The sequence below is a fragment of the Pleurodeles waltl genome, chromosome 1_2, assembly GCF_031143425.1.
Source record: "Pleurodeles waltl isolate 20211129_DDA chromosome 1_2, aPleWal1.hap1.20221129, whole genome shotgun sequence".
In the NCBI taxonomy this organism is placed as follows: Eukaryota; Metazoa; Chordata; class Amphibia; order Caudata; family Salamandridae; genus Pleurodeles; species Pleurodeles waltl.
In genome coordinates, this window is record NC_090437.1 from 190804035 (window position 1) to 190817123 (window position 13089).

The following is a 13089-nucleotide window of genomic DNA, read 5'->3' on the forward strand; positions in this document are numbered from 1 at the left end:
GCCTTTCTCACCTTTTCCAAAGAGAGAGGGTGTAACACCCTCTCTCTGAGGAAGTCCTTTGTTCTGCCTTCCTGGGCCAGGGCTGCCTGGACCCCAGGGGGGCAGAAACCTGTCTGAGAGGTTGCCAGCAGCAACAGCTGCAGTGAAACCCCGGAAAGGCAGTTTGGCGGTACCCGGGTTCTGTGCTAGAGACCCGGGGGATCATGGAATTGTCACCCCAATACCAGAATGGTATTGGGGTGACAATTCCATGATCTTAGACATGTTACATGGCCATGTTCGGAGTTACCATTGTGACGCTACACATAGGTGGTGCCCTATGTGTAGGGCACGCGTGTAATGGTGTCCCCACACTCACAAAGTCCGGGGAAATTGCCCTGAACAATGTGGGGGCACCCTGGCTAGTACCAGGATGCCCACACACTAAGTAACTTGGCACCCAACCTTCACCAGGTGAAGGTTAGACATATAGGTGACTTATAAGTTACTTATGTGCAGTGTAAAATGGCTGTGAAATAATGTGGGCATTATTTCACTCAGGCTGCAGTGGCAGGCCGGTGTAAGAATTGTCAGATCTCCCTATGGGTGGCAAAAGAAATGCTGCAGCCCATAGGGTTCTCCTGGATCCCCAATACCCTGGGTACCTCAGTACCATAAACAAAGGAATTATATGGGTGTTCCAGTATGCCAATGTGAATTGGTAAATTTAGTCACTGGCCTGTTAGTGACAAATTTGGAAGTAAAGATAGAATAGCCACTGAGGTTCTGGTTAGCAGAGCCTCAGTGAGACAGTTAGGCATCACACAGGGAACACATACAGGGCACATACTTATGAGCACTGGGGCCCTGCCTGGCAGGGTCCCAGTGACACATGGACTAAAACAACATACATACAGTGAAATATGGGGGCAACATGCCAGGCTAGATGGTATTTTCCTACTGTGACCGCCAGTAGGCAATATATATAAAATATACAAACCCACAGAAATTCACCTGTTATAGTTATAGTTATCTTAAATAACTATAACTTGTGCCCTAAGGTAACTATAACTCACGCCCCGCCATGCACATTTTTTTAATCAAAAAGTTTACTGCAAATATTACAAACATTACTAATGATGGTATCAAGGAGGTCATGAGTCCCGTAATTTGTAGAGTAGTTAGCAGTGCATGGGGAGGGTGCAAATTATAGTTACCTTAAGGCCGGTCAGCCCAATAGAAACCTTGTAATTGGGCTGAGGGGGTGGTGGTGGTGGGACCGCCAACTCCACAGCCGTCTCCTCTGCACGGGGCTGGCAGGCCGACGGTCAGGCCACCAACATTGTAATGAGGCCCTAGGTCCTAACTATCACTAGCTAGTGATGACCACCACTAGGTAATATATATGTGTGTGTGTGTGTGTGTGTGTGTGTATATATAGATAAATATTTATGTATCTATATATACACACATACATCTATATATAGTGATTTTCATGGTAACAATATATATATATATATATATATATATATTTATATATATATATATATATATATATATATATATATATATATATATATATACATTTCAACACTCATTTAATAATAATGCAAATTCACCTGAAAAAAAACGAACAAATGTTTTTAGTTTTTTTCCCCCAAAAAAATTCACAATTCACGACAAAACATATCTTACAAACATCAAAAATCTGAATGAGAGGAAAAAAGTACATTGATCATCTGAGCAAAAAAGAAAAACGTTTTTTTCTGTTTTTGATGGGTCTGTTATATAAATAGTTCTTTGCCCAGACTTTTTTTTCAGGTAGAGTTTTGCCATTTATATTTTTTCATGAATACAAAATCAAACATACGTCTCTTGAAAATGGTGGTTTTTAAGGCTCAGAATTTGCCTATGGCTGAGTGGTCCCAAGTCTATTTCTCGTGGATGCAGACGGTTAATTTGCTGTAGTTAGTGCTTGTACTTTTCAGTGCTACCATTCAAATGTCAGTTTGTAGATTGCAAGTAGCCAGTACACCAGCATGCATCAGCTATTAGTTATTAACCTTCTTGGATGCTGGAATATTTAAAATCAAAATCCTGTGTGGCACGTTAAAGCCTACAACCGAGTGCTGGTTCTTTGCACCTGTTGCCTGTCAGAAGATTCACCCTGACTTCTAGTATACATATAAGTGAGAATTATGTTCTGCTTAAACCCCAGTGGTATTGCACTTGACTCATGGTGCATAAGTGTCCTTGATTGCTTGAACAAATGCAGTATTAGACATATATAAACTAACTGGTCTGGAGGTGGTGGCCCGCTTAATAGGAGGAGAAACTCCTGGTGGCGGTAAGACATGGATGTGATACTTTCCAACATGTCCTGTTGGGGAAAAACTTCAGGGGGTGTTTCCCAGATCTCCGGCCAAATCATCAAAGAATAATGCACAGAACGTTTACGAGTACCTAGGGGTGTGTTCAGCTGGGCAGAACCATAAGGAACAAGAACTAAGGAGCCCCTCTGAGCACTCACTGAATGGGCATGTACGGCCAGTTGAAGCTGGATCCAGAGAGAAGCATGTCCCTGATTAAGCTCTCGATGGGCGTCTTTCCCACTAGACGCACAAAGAAAAGTTGCTCGATGACCGGAGCAGAAACAATTCGTAGAGAAGGCAAACGAAGGAGGAGTCTTCCAAATCTACTGGGCTGGTTGGGGTATTGGTTTCGTATGTACTCTTCCAAGGCACACTGGGATTTCTCTTGAACGCTCTCAATGTGGCCCAAATCTGACAATCCAACAGCATCTGGTGAAAACAAAGCAATGGCTTTCAGTCAGGAGTACTCAGCCGAATCCACATGTAGGGCTTTCAGTTTTTCCACCTGCTCCTGAAAGATGCGTATGTGGTCCATGAAAGCTACCACCCTGTCGGCGGACATGGGTGAGGCGTGCAAGCCTGCAGCGGCCAATAGTGGTGCCACGTGTAGTGGCATGGAGCATTGGGCTGCGTTGAGGACAAAGAGCTCGCTCCACATCATGCGCAGAAGGGACACCTGGTCTGACAGCTGGAAGTCGGGGAAGAAGGGGATATTTTTGGCCCACTCGATAGCACTAAAGAGCAAGCGTGCTGCCAGCTCGCAGATGTTCTCGATACCCATGATGTTGTTGGGCTGCAGGCACTGGGCGCCATAGCGGGGAGTACGGTAGGGCTCTGCCCGAAGAAGTAGGGAGATGAACCCCATCAGGTATGAGTGGCCGTTGTATGGGTCTCGTTGGTGAGTGCGTACTGGCCAGGGCTCGTCTGTGGATGCGCCATTCGTCCACGATGGCCTGCTTCCCTTCTCATGCCCACCTTCAGGCACTTCTTGAGCCGGCAGAACTGGCACTGGTTGTGGTGGTGTTAGTCGATGGGGCAGTCCCGGTTGCCACGACAGGTGTAGCTCAGGTTCCGTCGCACCGACCTCTTGAAGAAGCTCTTGCATCCCTCACAGGTGAACTGGCCATAGTGCTTTCCATTCGACTTGTCCCCACATACCATGCAGTTCACGCAGGGAGGAAGTCCTTTGTCCCCAGGGTCCTGACCCTTTGGGGGCCCGAGGAGGTGTGTGGGGTCCCACCAGGATCTTGGGAACACAGAGCGACTGGTCCCACAGCTTGACCGAGATCCTCCTGCCAAGGGCTCACAACCATGGCCATCGTAAGATGGGACACAAGTTACAGCGGTGTCCCAAGAAATCCACTACTACGGAAAAATGACTATCTTTTGGCCCAAAACACACAGAATTCCAAATCTACCAGAACATCCAACATATAGGAAACACCAAAATGTTGACAGTATCTCTGCGTTCAGGATGAAAGTGCAGCACAAGCTCGCTATTGAGACCTTCTGGAGCTAATGTGTTCAGTTCGATAGTCCACCTCTGTCTGACAACAAATTATGGGGCCTGAGATGAGAGTAAGGCAAAATAAATGGGGGAAGATCAGTCAGTCATCTGGTTCACAGAGAGGCTTTGTTCTGTAGTATGCAATACAGGCACGTCCCAACTCAATTTGTGTCTTGCCTGTGAGGTGGCTATCTTTACAAAGGGACCAAGAAGCCAGTTCTGATTTCTGCCGTCCACAAGCTGGACAACTGATGAATTATATTAGTGAGGTGAATTTTGGAGCACAAACTATACTAGTGATGTAATCTCCTGTCTGGATACATATGTTTACTGCATGTTCTCTGTAAGATGCCTTAGTCATTCTGCACAAATAGTGTGTTTTAAAGACTTTCTTGAATGGGGTGAAAAGCAAGCCTGTTTTCGAGTTTTATGACCAAATCAATTGTAGAGTCTCTTTCTTTTTATCTGCTTTTATTTGACACATTAAGAAATCCACGATAGGAGTTAATTTCTGTCCTTTTATCCATGTCTTCCCATAAACAGGGTGAGAGGGGAACTACTGTACTTTTGAGTCTCTCGCGGCACTCTGCTGCCCGGGGATGTTAATCACGATGCAGATAATAATGGCCCGGGGATCTGGCAAGGGGGCTCGGCACGCAGTGAGCCTGGCAGAGCAGCTCCCGTCCTCTGTGAGGTTCCCTGGACTGTGACAGTTCGCAAACATTTCCTAAAAGGAAACTTCAGGCAGCGCAAACCATATATATATACATATATGCGTATATATATATATATATATATATATATATATATATATATATATATATATTTATATATGTACATTTATTTTTTTATTTTATTTTTTTACATTGAAACAAACAAAGGTTCCAGGGGCATTTTAGTTAGGTTCTGAATTTACTCCTACAAAACCATAGAAATTCAGCAGTTATAGTAAGAGTTATTTCAAGTATCTATACCTCACGGCCTAAGGTTACTATAACTTGCACCTTCATCATGCACAGTTTTCTCATCAATAATATTATTTGCAAATGTTGCAGTGATAATATCAAAGATGCCATAGAAGGTGTCATCAGTAATATAATATGTGGAGTAATTAGCAGTGCATGGCGAAGGAGCAAGTTATAGATACTTGAAATAACTGTAGCTATAACTGCTGAATTTCTATGGTTTTGTACGAGTAAATTCAGAATCTTACTATATCATCCCTGTAACCTTTGTTTTTTTTCAGTGAATTTCAATGTTTTTTTTTTTACGTAATGTAATTTTAATTACTTTATGTTAATCCAACCACCACCGCGCACAGCCTTTGCCCATGTGAGGTGGGGTTGGCCCATCCCACACTAGGTAAAAGCATATATATATATATACATATATATATATATTACCTACTGGCGGTTGACAGTAGGTAGTTGTAGTTAGGACCTATTTTCCATAGGAAAAGCTTTTATTGTATTGCCAATAACTTTGGCGCTGTTAGATGAATCTTCACAAAATTTTCAAAACAAGTACACACCTGAGTTCAGCTACTGTGTACAAAGTTTTGGGGTGATTCAGCAAGCGGGAGTAAGAAAAAGGGGGATCCCAAAGCAAAATTGCATATCAAGGAACGTGGAGGGTCTGCGGATCCGCTAGCTCTCATGCTAAGATCTGATTGACTGCCAGCACTTAAACCAGGAAATGTTGGCAACCATTTTGGGACTCGGACTCAGCCGTCCCAAAGAAAAGTAAAAAGAAAAGGGGGCATGGTAGCAATACCATGGCCCCCTAGGCTTGGTGTTGGGGTCCCACAGGCACCCTGCCTGGGCCATAAAGCATTTTGTTTTTCATTTTTGCCACAAAAAACACAGAGAATCCACTGAATTCAACAGAAATTAAATAAAAAAACTAGGATGGTCTCCCTCACTTGTTTAAACTTGGCCCCTGGGTGGGCTAGGTCCCCGGGTCTAATTTATTTGATAATTTTGAGGGAAGGGGCACACATGTCCCCCCTCTCCATGGCCAATATTGACTCCAGGGACAGCTACCTTCCTGGGGCCAGGCCATTCAAATATAAAAGATGGAGTGGGGGCTGCTGGCTCGCCCTCTCCAGACCGTTTACAGCCCCAGGACCATCACCTGCCCGAGACAAGGCCAATGAATTAAATAGTAGGGAAGAGGGCAACACAGACCTCCCCCTCCAGGGCCCTTTATGGCTCCGGCGACCACCATCTCCCCGGGCCAGGCCAATTGATCAAAAAAGAGGAGAGGGCAGTGCAGTCCCCCTCCCATGCCATTCACTTTCCCAGGGGTTTGCCATAATTAGAATAGGGAGTGGGCCCCCCTCCCGGGCCGTATTCAGCCCCTGGGACCACCACCTTCCCATTGCAGGCCCTGCAAATAGAAAGGAGTTGGGCTGTGCAGCCTCTCGCCTGGAGCCATTAAGGGCCTAGGGGACCACCATCTATGTATCTAGGGGAGGTTAGCCGCAGGTCAGACCTACAATCAACCCCCGCCGAGCATGAAGGCCATCTGCATTAATTAAATATTACTTAATGTTAAAAAAAATTGAAATTCACTGAAAAAAGCCAAGGGGTACAGGGACGTTATAGTTAGGAAATAGAATAAAAAAAACTTCGAAATTTACTGAAAAAGCCAAAGGTTACAGGGATGTTATAGTTAGGTTCATATCTTACATGAACAAAACCATAGGAATGCAACAGTTATAGTTATACTAATTTCAAAAAACTATAACTTGTGCCCTAAGGTAACTATAACTTGCGCCCATGCCATGCACTGCTACTTACCGCTCATATTACATAGTAATAACATCTTCTATAGCACAATATAGAATACAACTGCAACATTTGCAAAAAAGCTATTGATAACAAAACTGCATGGCGAGGATGTGAGTTATAGTTCCCTTAGGGCATATGTTTCTGTTGTGTTCAACAAGGTTGCATGGAAAGCTGGAAAGAATGTCCAGCACAAAAGACAACTTGTAACAACTGTGGTAAGCGGGGACGTTTTATGATGTGTTGCAGTTTTATGATGTGTTGCAGAATCACATAGATCAATAAAAAGCAAGGCGACGTGAAAGAAGAGTGCAGTTAGATTGTGTTGTGTGGAAAAGTTGGGAGGAATAACACATACAGTTTGAGTGTTGAAGGAGGAAAAAGTGGCATGATGTTCGAACCCTGTTTTTGCTCCGTACTGCAGATTTTTTAAAGACTTTTACGTTTTTGTATGGTGAGAACATTTTACTGAAGAAGATGGGCATAAGATCTGGTAGATGTATATATAAGTTAGTAAGATCAAAATGACTGAGTATTTTGAAGGAACAGTGGGTTCAGGAGCAAACATATTGTGTCCCAGATATATTTGGAGTTAAGGGGCAAAAGTATTGTGTCCCAGATATATGTTTCACTATTTCTAACCCCACATCTACGTATCTATATGTGGTAGGTATTGAAAACCTAGACCTGTTACCTGTGTTTTTTGTATATATTGTGTTCTCACTATTGTGTCCATCAATATTTTGGGGTCTTTATTTAGGGTGGACACCCTCCCGGATGGATATCATGGTTCAAAAGGAGGCTCGAGGTATCAGTGGAGAATGATTGGCATAAAAGAGAATAGAGATGCCTGGAGAAGAGGAAAACTGATTTTGATAGGAACCATTTCATGAGTGGTGTACAAGTGTGTGTAGGAAATTGGGAAAGGTACAACCTCCTGTAGGAACTGAGGTGTGGTCAAAGCTTACTCAGCCATTTAGAGTGATTAAGAAACCTAGGAACTGTAGTGAAGACAAACGACAGGGGAATATGGAATTAAGTCATGTTTATGTGTGTCCAAAGTTTCTTGTGAAAAGTTGGAAAGGAGAATACAAGAGAATTAGGGGGTTCAATATATGTCGTATTTTGTTTCTCCTGTCATCCTTCAGTATTGGAAAAGCATGAGTGGTCAAGAAACTCAGATACCTTTAGGATTTTGTTTAACTGAATTTTTGTGAAGAATCTTCTTCCAATTCTAGTGATGTTGTTTATGCTGATGTTGTATGTGGTGATGTTTTATATTCTCTTCTTATAAATATTTTTATGTTTTCTCTCACACATTTCTGTGGCGCCTTTTTCTCTTCCACTCATCAAAGAGTTATGTTTCCTTTGTTGTTTCGTTTGTCTATTTCCTCACCTGTAGCTGGTTTCATTTTGTCTGGTCATCAATTTGTAAAAGCAATTTGTAAAAGGTAACATGCGTGGTGCCTTAAAATTGCTATAATGGAGACATTTTACTATTGAATGAATAGTGTTGGGATCTTGTGGGATTTGGTTGGTTGGAAGTTGGTTGAGGCAGGCGATGACTAAGCCCCCTGTCAATAAAGTTTGTTATATTAACGTTTTGAGAGAAAACGTAAATCTTCATTCCATTCTTTCCTTATGTTTCTCTTCTAAAGGACAGCTCTACACCAAGCAAGTCTTGGTGGTCAGAACATTACATCAGACCAACAATATACTTTGGCAACAACCTGCTGGAAGCCATATAATTGGCTGGACATTTGCCTGATGGAAACATAACTGTATCAAACTATACCCACACATCACCCTTCAATAACAGTACACATTACACATTGAACACTCCAGCAGAACAAAAGCAATGACAATATTCCTTCAGCACACATATCTTGCACATTATGCTCCACATAGATTCATAACAGGATCAAGCTGGCCATTTTGCAATATAAACAATCTCTAAACGACACAGTCTACTCAAACTTTACTAGCCATTGTCCGATATGACTCATCTCCAAACAATATGAAACACAACTAAAAGCAATAGCAACATAATATCAAGAGACCACTTTCACTTTGCTGTAAGCGCTGTTAGCATGAATGCACCCAGATTTCAAAGGTACGTCAGGATCTTACAAATGGAGGGGAAAACACTGTTCAAATGCACTTAACATCATAACATAGCATGCCACAACATAACAAACCACTTCACTACACCACCACTAGGTAATGAATAAAACAAGCACCACTACGCCTGATAAAAGCAATTATAAAGACTCGTAAAACTGGTGGCCCAATTGAAAACCGAAGAGAATTAGGGCCAGATGTATCAAAGGGTTTTACCCATTCTGTGTCTATGGGAAAATGTGTTTGTACATATGGCCCTTAATGTGCTCTTAAACACAACAAACATCTCACACGCTACACCAGAGGACAGTTACCATTAACACCTTCATAATGCTCAAGGATCTGAAAGAGATAATTGCTTATTTTCCCAAAGTCCATCTCACCTTTCCCAAACCTTCAATCATGTCACCTGTGAACTAACAATTACTTTTATATGTGCCGCTAACAGCAACATGTGTAACTTCAACTGTTGCAAATCAGTAACGATCGTCAAGTCAGATACATTTCGTTATATACTTTTAAACTTTCTTTGCAGAGGTGTATGAAGCACAATCAGTACATGTTAAGAAAAAACATTTAAGGGCCAAATATACAAAGCATTTTTACAGTTGCATACACTCCAATTCGGAGTTTGAGACCACAAAAATGCTTTTTCAGTTTTACAAATCTCATTTTAGGCACCAGTAAATTTTTAGCAGCTGCTAAAATGGGACTGCAACCCTAAACCCATTCAATATTTGGAAGGGTTGTGTTCTGAGCATTCTTTCTAAATGACAACTACAGTATGTGAAGTATCAATAAAGTGACGGTGATCCAGTCGCAAAACATTTAAAAGTTACTGACTACTGAGTTGGGGTAGTATCCATGTTGCAAAAGGGAATGAGCCCCCTTGAGACACATTCCCCTTTGGGGATGCTTATTGGGGAGTAGGTAATAGTCCTGGCATTAGGCAAGGTCATTTGATTTGATTTATTAAAATTATTACTTACAGGAGCTTTCTGCAGGTACTCTTCAGAAATTTTATTCTGCCCACTAAAGTATACAGCATGGGGCCAGCCCACTTCGGCCACTGACTAACGTCTCTGTGAGTAATGGCATTCTGCCCTCTCCCAAGGAGTAGATCCAAGCACAAAGTAGTTCTCTTTAGAGCCTTTGTCGTATATGTTAATGGCCCCTTTTAAGTTTAAATGTTGCTTTTTTTCCATTTTGCAAAGGCCAAGCAGCTTCCCAGACATTGCTCCTGGGCCTGCGCTGCAACTTGTTTGATATTCATATGTGTATAACAGTAAAAACAATTGCCATCGCACATACAACATTACCAGTTCTCTCCAGCAGCATCCTGTGATGCCAGCCGGTTCACACCACGGCATACTGAGACGGCCTGCTCCTCAGACAGCTTTTTGCTGTCTACTGCCTGCCCCCCCCAAACGCTGCCAGGATCAAATAAGGGACAATGATGGGTTCTTGTGAAATTATTCATAAACTGATGTTATGCTGGTTTCAGCAGCTTGGAAGTGGACAACGTTTTTCTACAAAGTGTCAAATTATTTAAATTTAGTTTAAAAAACACATGTGCAGGGCAGCAGTCCTTATAGTTTTCTTGCAAAAGATGTTACATTGTATTGGATTGTATTGCATTATTTACACAGCACTTACTACCCCTATGTGGGGCACTGAAGCACCTGCTTACATGAGTAGCATGCTAGACCATGTAGAATGTGTGGTTGGAAGAATATTGTCTTTGTTTTGAACCTATGTGGTAAGTATTTCTATGATGTGCATGATGACCACCAAGTTGCTGCTGTTGTGCAATGGTACGCAGCACATAGCAGTGTGTCGGATGATGAAAAGGGAGAGACCGGCACACAATTTCATGGTTTTCAGTATGCTAGTAGCTTCAAACAGATCTGCAGGTCCTGTTATAGTTTCTCGTATGAATTGGTCTGCTTAGATGGTCACTGTAGTGGGTTGTCCAATCTAACATTTTGTGCATATTGTAGCCTTGAGCCAACATGGTTGGAGAGAGAGATGAGAGATCTGTTGAAATGGGTGTTTTTTGTTATCAACCCATATCTGAGTGTCTTTGTGAGATGTAGAGGAACAGTCAGATAGCATAGAACCTGCACTTGTGGACTATATTAAGTCCTGCAAATTGTCCAGCAATGCAACAGATCTCTTTTGTTATTCCATGCCTATTCATTTGGTGATGGCTGGTTTTTGGCTGAACAGGGCTGGTCATAGGCAGCCCTCTTAACAGATATGTCTTGCATGACTTTAAACCCTGTCAAACAATGGTCTACATATGCAGTGTGGAGAGATGAGGGCAATCAATGTTACACAGAATGGACCTTGGAAAAATGACACATGTGGAAGGAAAAGAACGTCTTGAACATACAAAATGAAAAACAACTTGTCCAGTATAGAAAAAATATTTCAGAGATATCAAAAAAAGCAGAAAACAGGTCAAAAGCCATTTGCAGAACTCTGCTTCATTGTGTAAACTGTCACAAATCACTGTGTCAAATTTCTCCATGATGAGGCAATTGTCTCTGAAGAGGATGAATTGAAATGAATAAACTGTTTTTTAATCCTGATTTGCTAACACACGTAAAATAAAATATGTTCAATAGGTATCTTGTTCCACGCTCGTGCACATGAGGATATTATCAGTGAAGGAGTTCACAATCTAAAACAGAAGAACAGATGGAGGTTATTTGAATGAATTCTATTCTATCTTCACTTACTCTTACAAAAGAAGGAATTACCTCAAATTAAGGACCATTAAGTAAGATTTTGAGAGGTAGCAGCAAGAACTTTTCCAGGATTGTTAATTGTGGTCAAGCAGACCTATACACTAGCTGAAAGAACGTTAGAAGAAAAAGATGTTCCACTGGTAGGAGTCAGGACTCGATCGATAAAATAATGTGCTTTAAAATGCTATTAAATACTAGTGTGTGGCAGATGAGAATAACAGTATTTAGGGAGGGAACTACAGCTGAAGTGTACAAGAGGAGCAGTTAAGATCCACATCTATTCAACTACCACCACAAACATAACTGTACTACTGATATGGTGGTTCTGTGTTGTAGGGTGCTTACTGACTAGCAGTGTAAGAATGTCAAACTGAAAAGGGAGAGGGCATGATGAAGAGCCAGAAAAGTTAAAAGATCTGTTTACCATCCCTAGAGGCCTAGTACTGTAGTCTGAGCTCAAAGGGTACTAAACGTTACCGCAGAGAAGCAAGCTATGACAAATACCCTTAACTGTCCTTTAATTTTGAGCACAGCTGATCAAAGAGGGGTTGGCTTCAACATATACATCTGCATATTTAAGTTGGCAAGTCTAATGATTTTTGCTTTTTTTCTAAAGCCTACATAAATATCCCAATGCAGGATTTTGACAGTTACAATCATATGGAAGCTCTGAGTGTATCCCCTATTTATTTTTCAAACAGTCACCTTAATATTCATATTTCATACGAGTTACTTGTATTCACAAACTATTTATACACTCCGTCAGGAATAGCTCTTTAGCTGTTTCCTAGAATGGGTAAGGAATCAACTAGCAGTGTGAAGGGAATGACAAGAAAAGTAAACTATGGGGATGAACATGGGAGCGAGTGAAGTGCACAGTAAAAAATAACGGGGAAGCAAGCTGGCAGCATGGGAGCCAGGGAGCTAAGTAGATAGATAAATAGATAGGTAGATAGATAGAGAGATTCATTCTTTATTGTACAATTATTTAAAATCATTACAATAAGACCTTAAGTGCATTGTTTTTTCGGCAATAAAACAATGTTTACATTGGCCTGAGCGGCCTAGAACCTAGGCAAATAAAGACTCACTCAAATTTAAAAAAGAGTGAAAATATATTACTAAAAAGTATCTCTTTAAAAAGTGCATAAGCATAGAAAACAGGGATGAAGGAGTGCAAAAATTCTAAAATACTATTTTTGCCCCTGAGCCCCTGGTCATGACTATGCTTGGGGCCTCTAAACTCACCCCAGAGGCTAACAGGAGTCTAGTGAAGAATGTGCTTAGATGTTAGAAAACTATAGTACCTATTGCAGACTGATGGGGCATAGTGTTTAATGCATATGATGGGAGAGCCCAGACCGCTATCAGGAACTTCATGAATCGATCTGCCAACAATGAGGACTTGCTTTTCAAACATGTTTCAACAGCTGCACTGCAAGTACGAGTAAGTAATATGCACCTAATTGGGTGGCGCCAGAATACTCTGAGAGGGAGCAGCTTTTTGCAAAGGCAGAAGAAATGGAATCATGATTCCTCCTGCATTGCACAGAATCTACAACATCTGT

At 41.7% G+C, this 13089-nt stretch overlaps 1 pseudogene; it reads right to left on the minus strand.

The window, feature by feature from the left end:
* Positions 1-2316: 2316 nt before the first annotated feature.
* LOC138295450 (nuclear receptor subfamily 2 group F member 5 pseudogene) lies at positions 2317-4036 on the minus strand (annotated as a pseudogene).
* Between the last annotated feature and the right edge of the window lie 9053 nt (positions 4037-13089).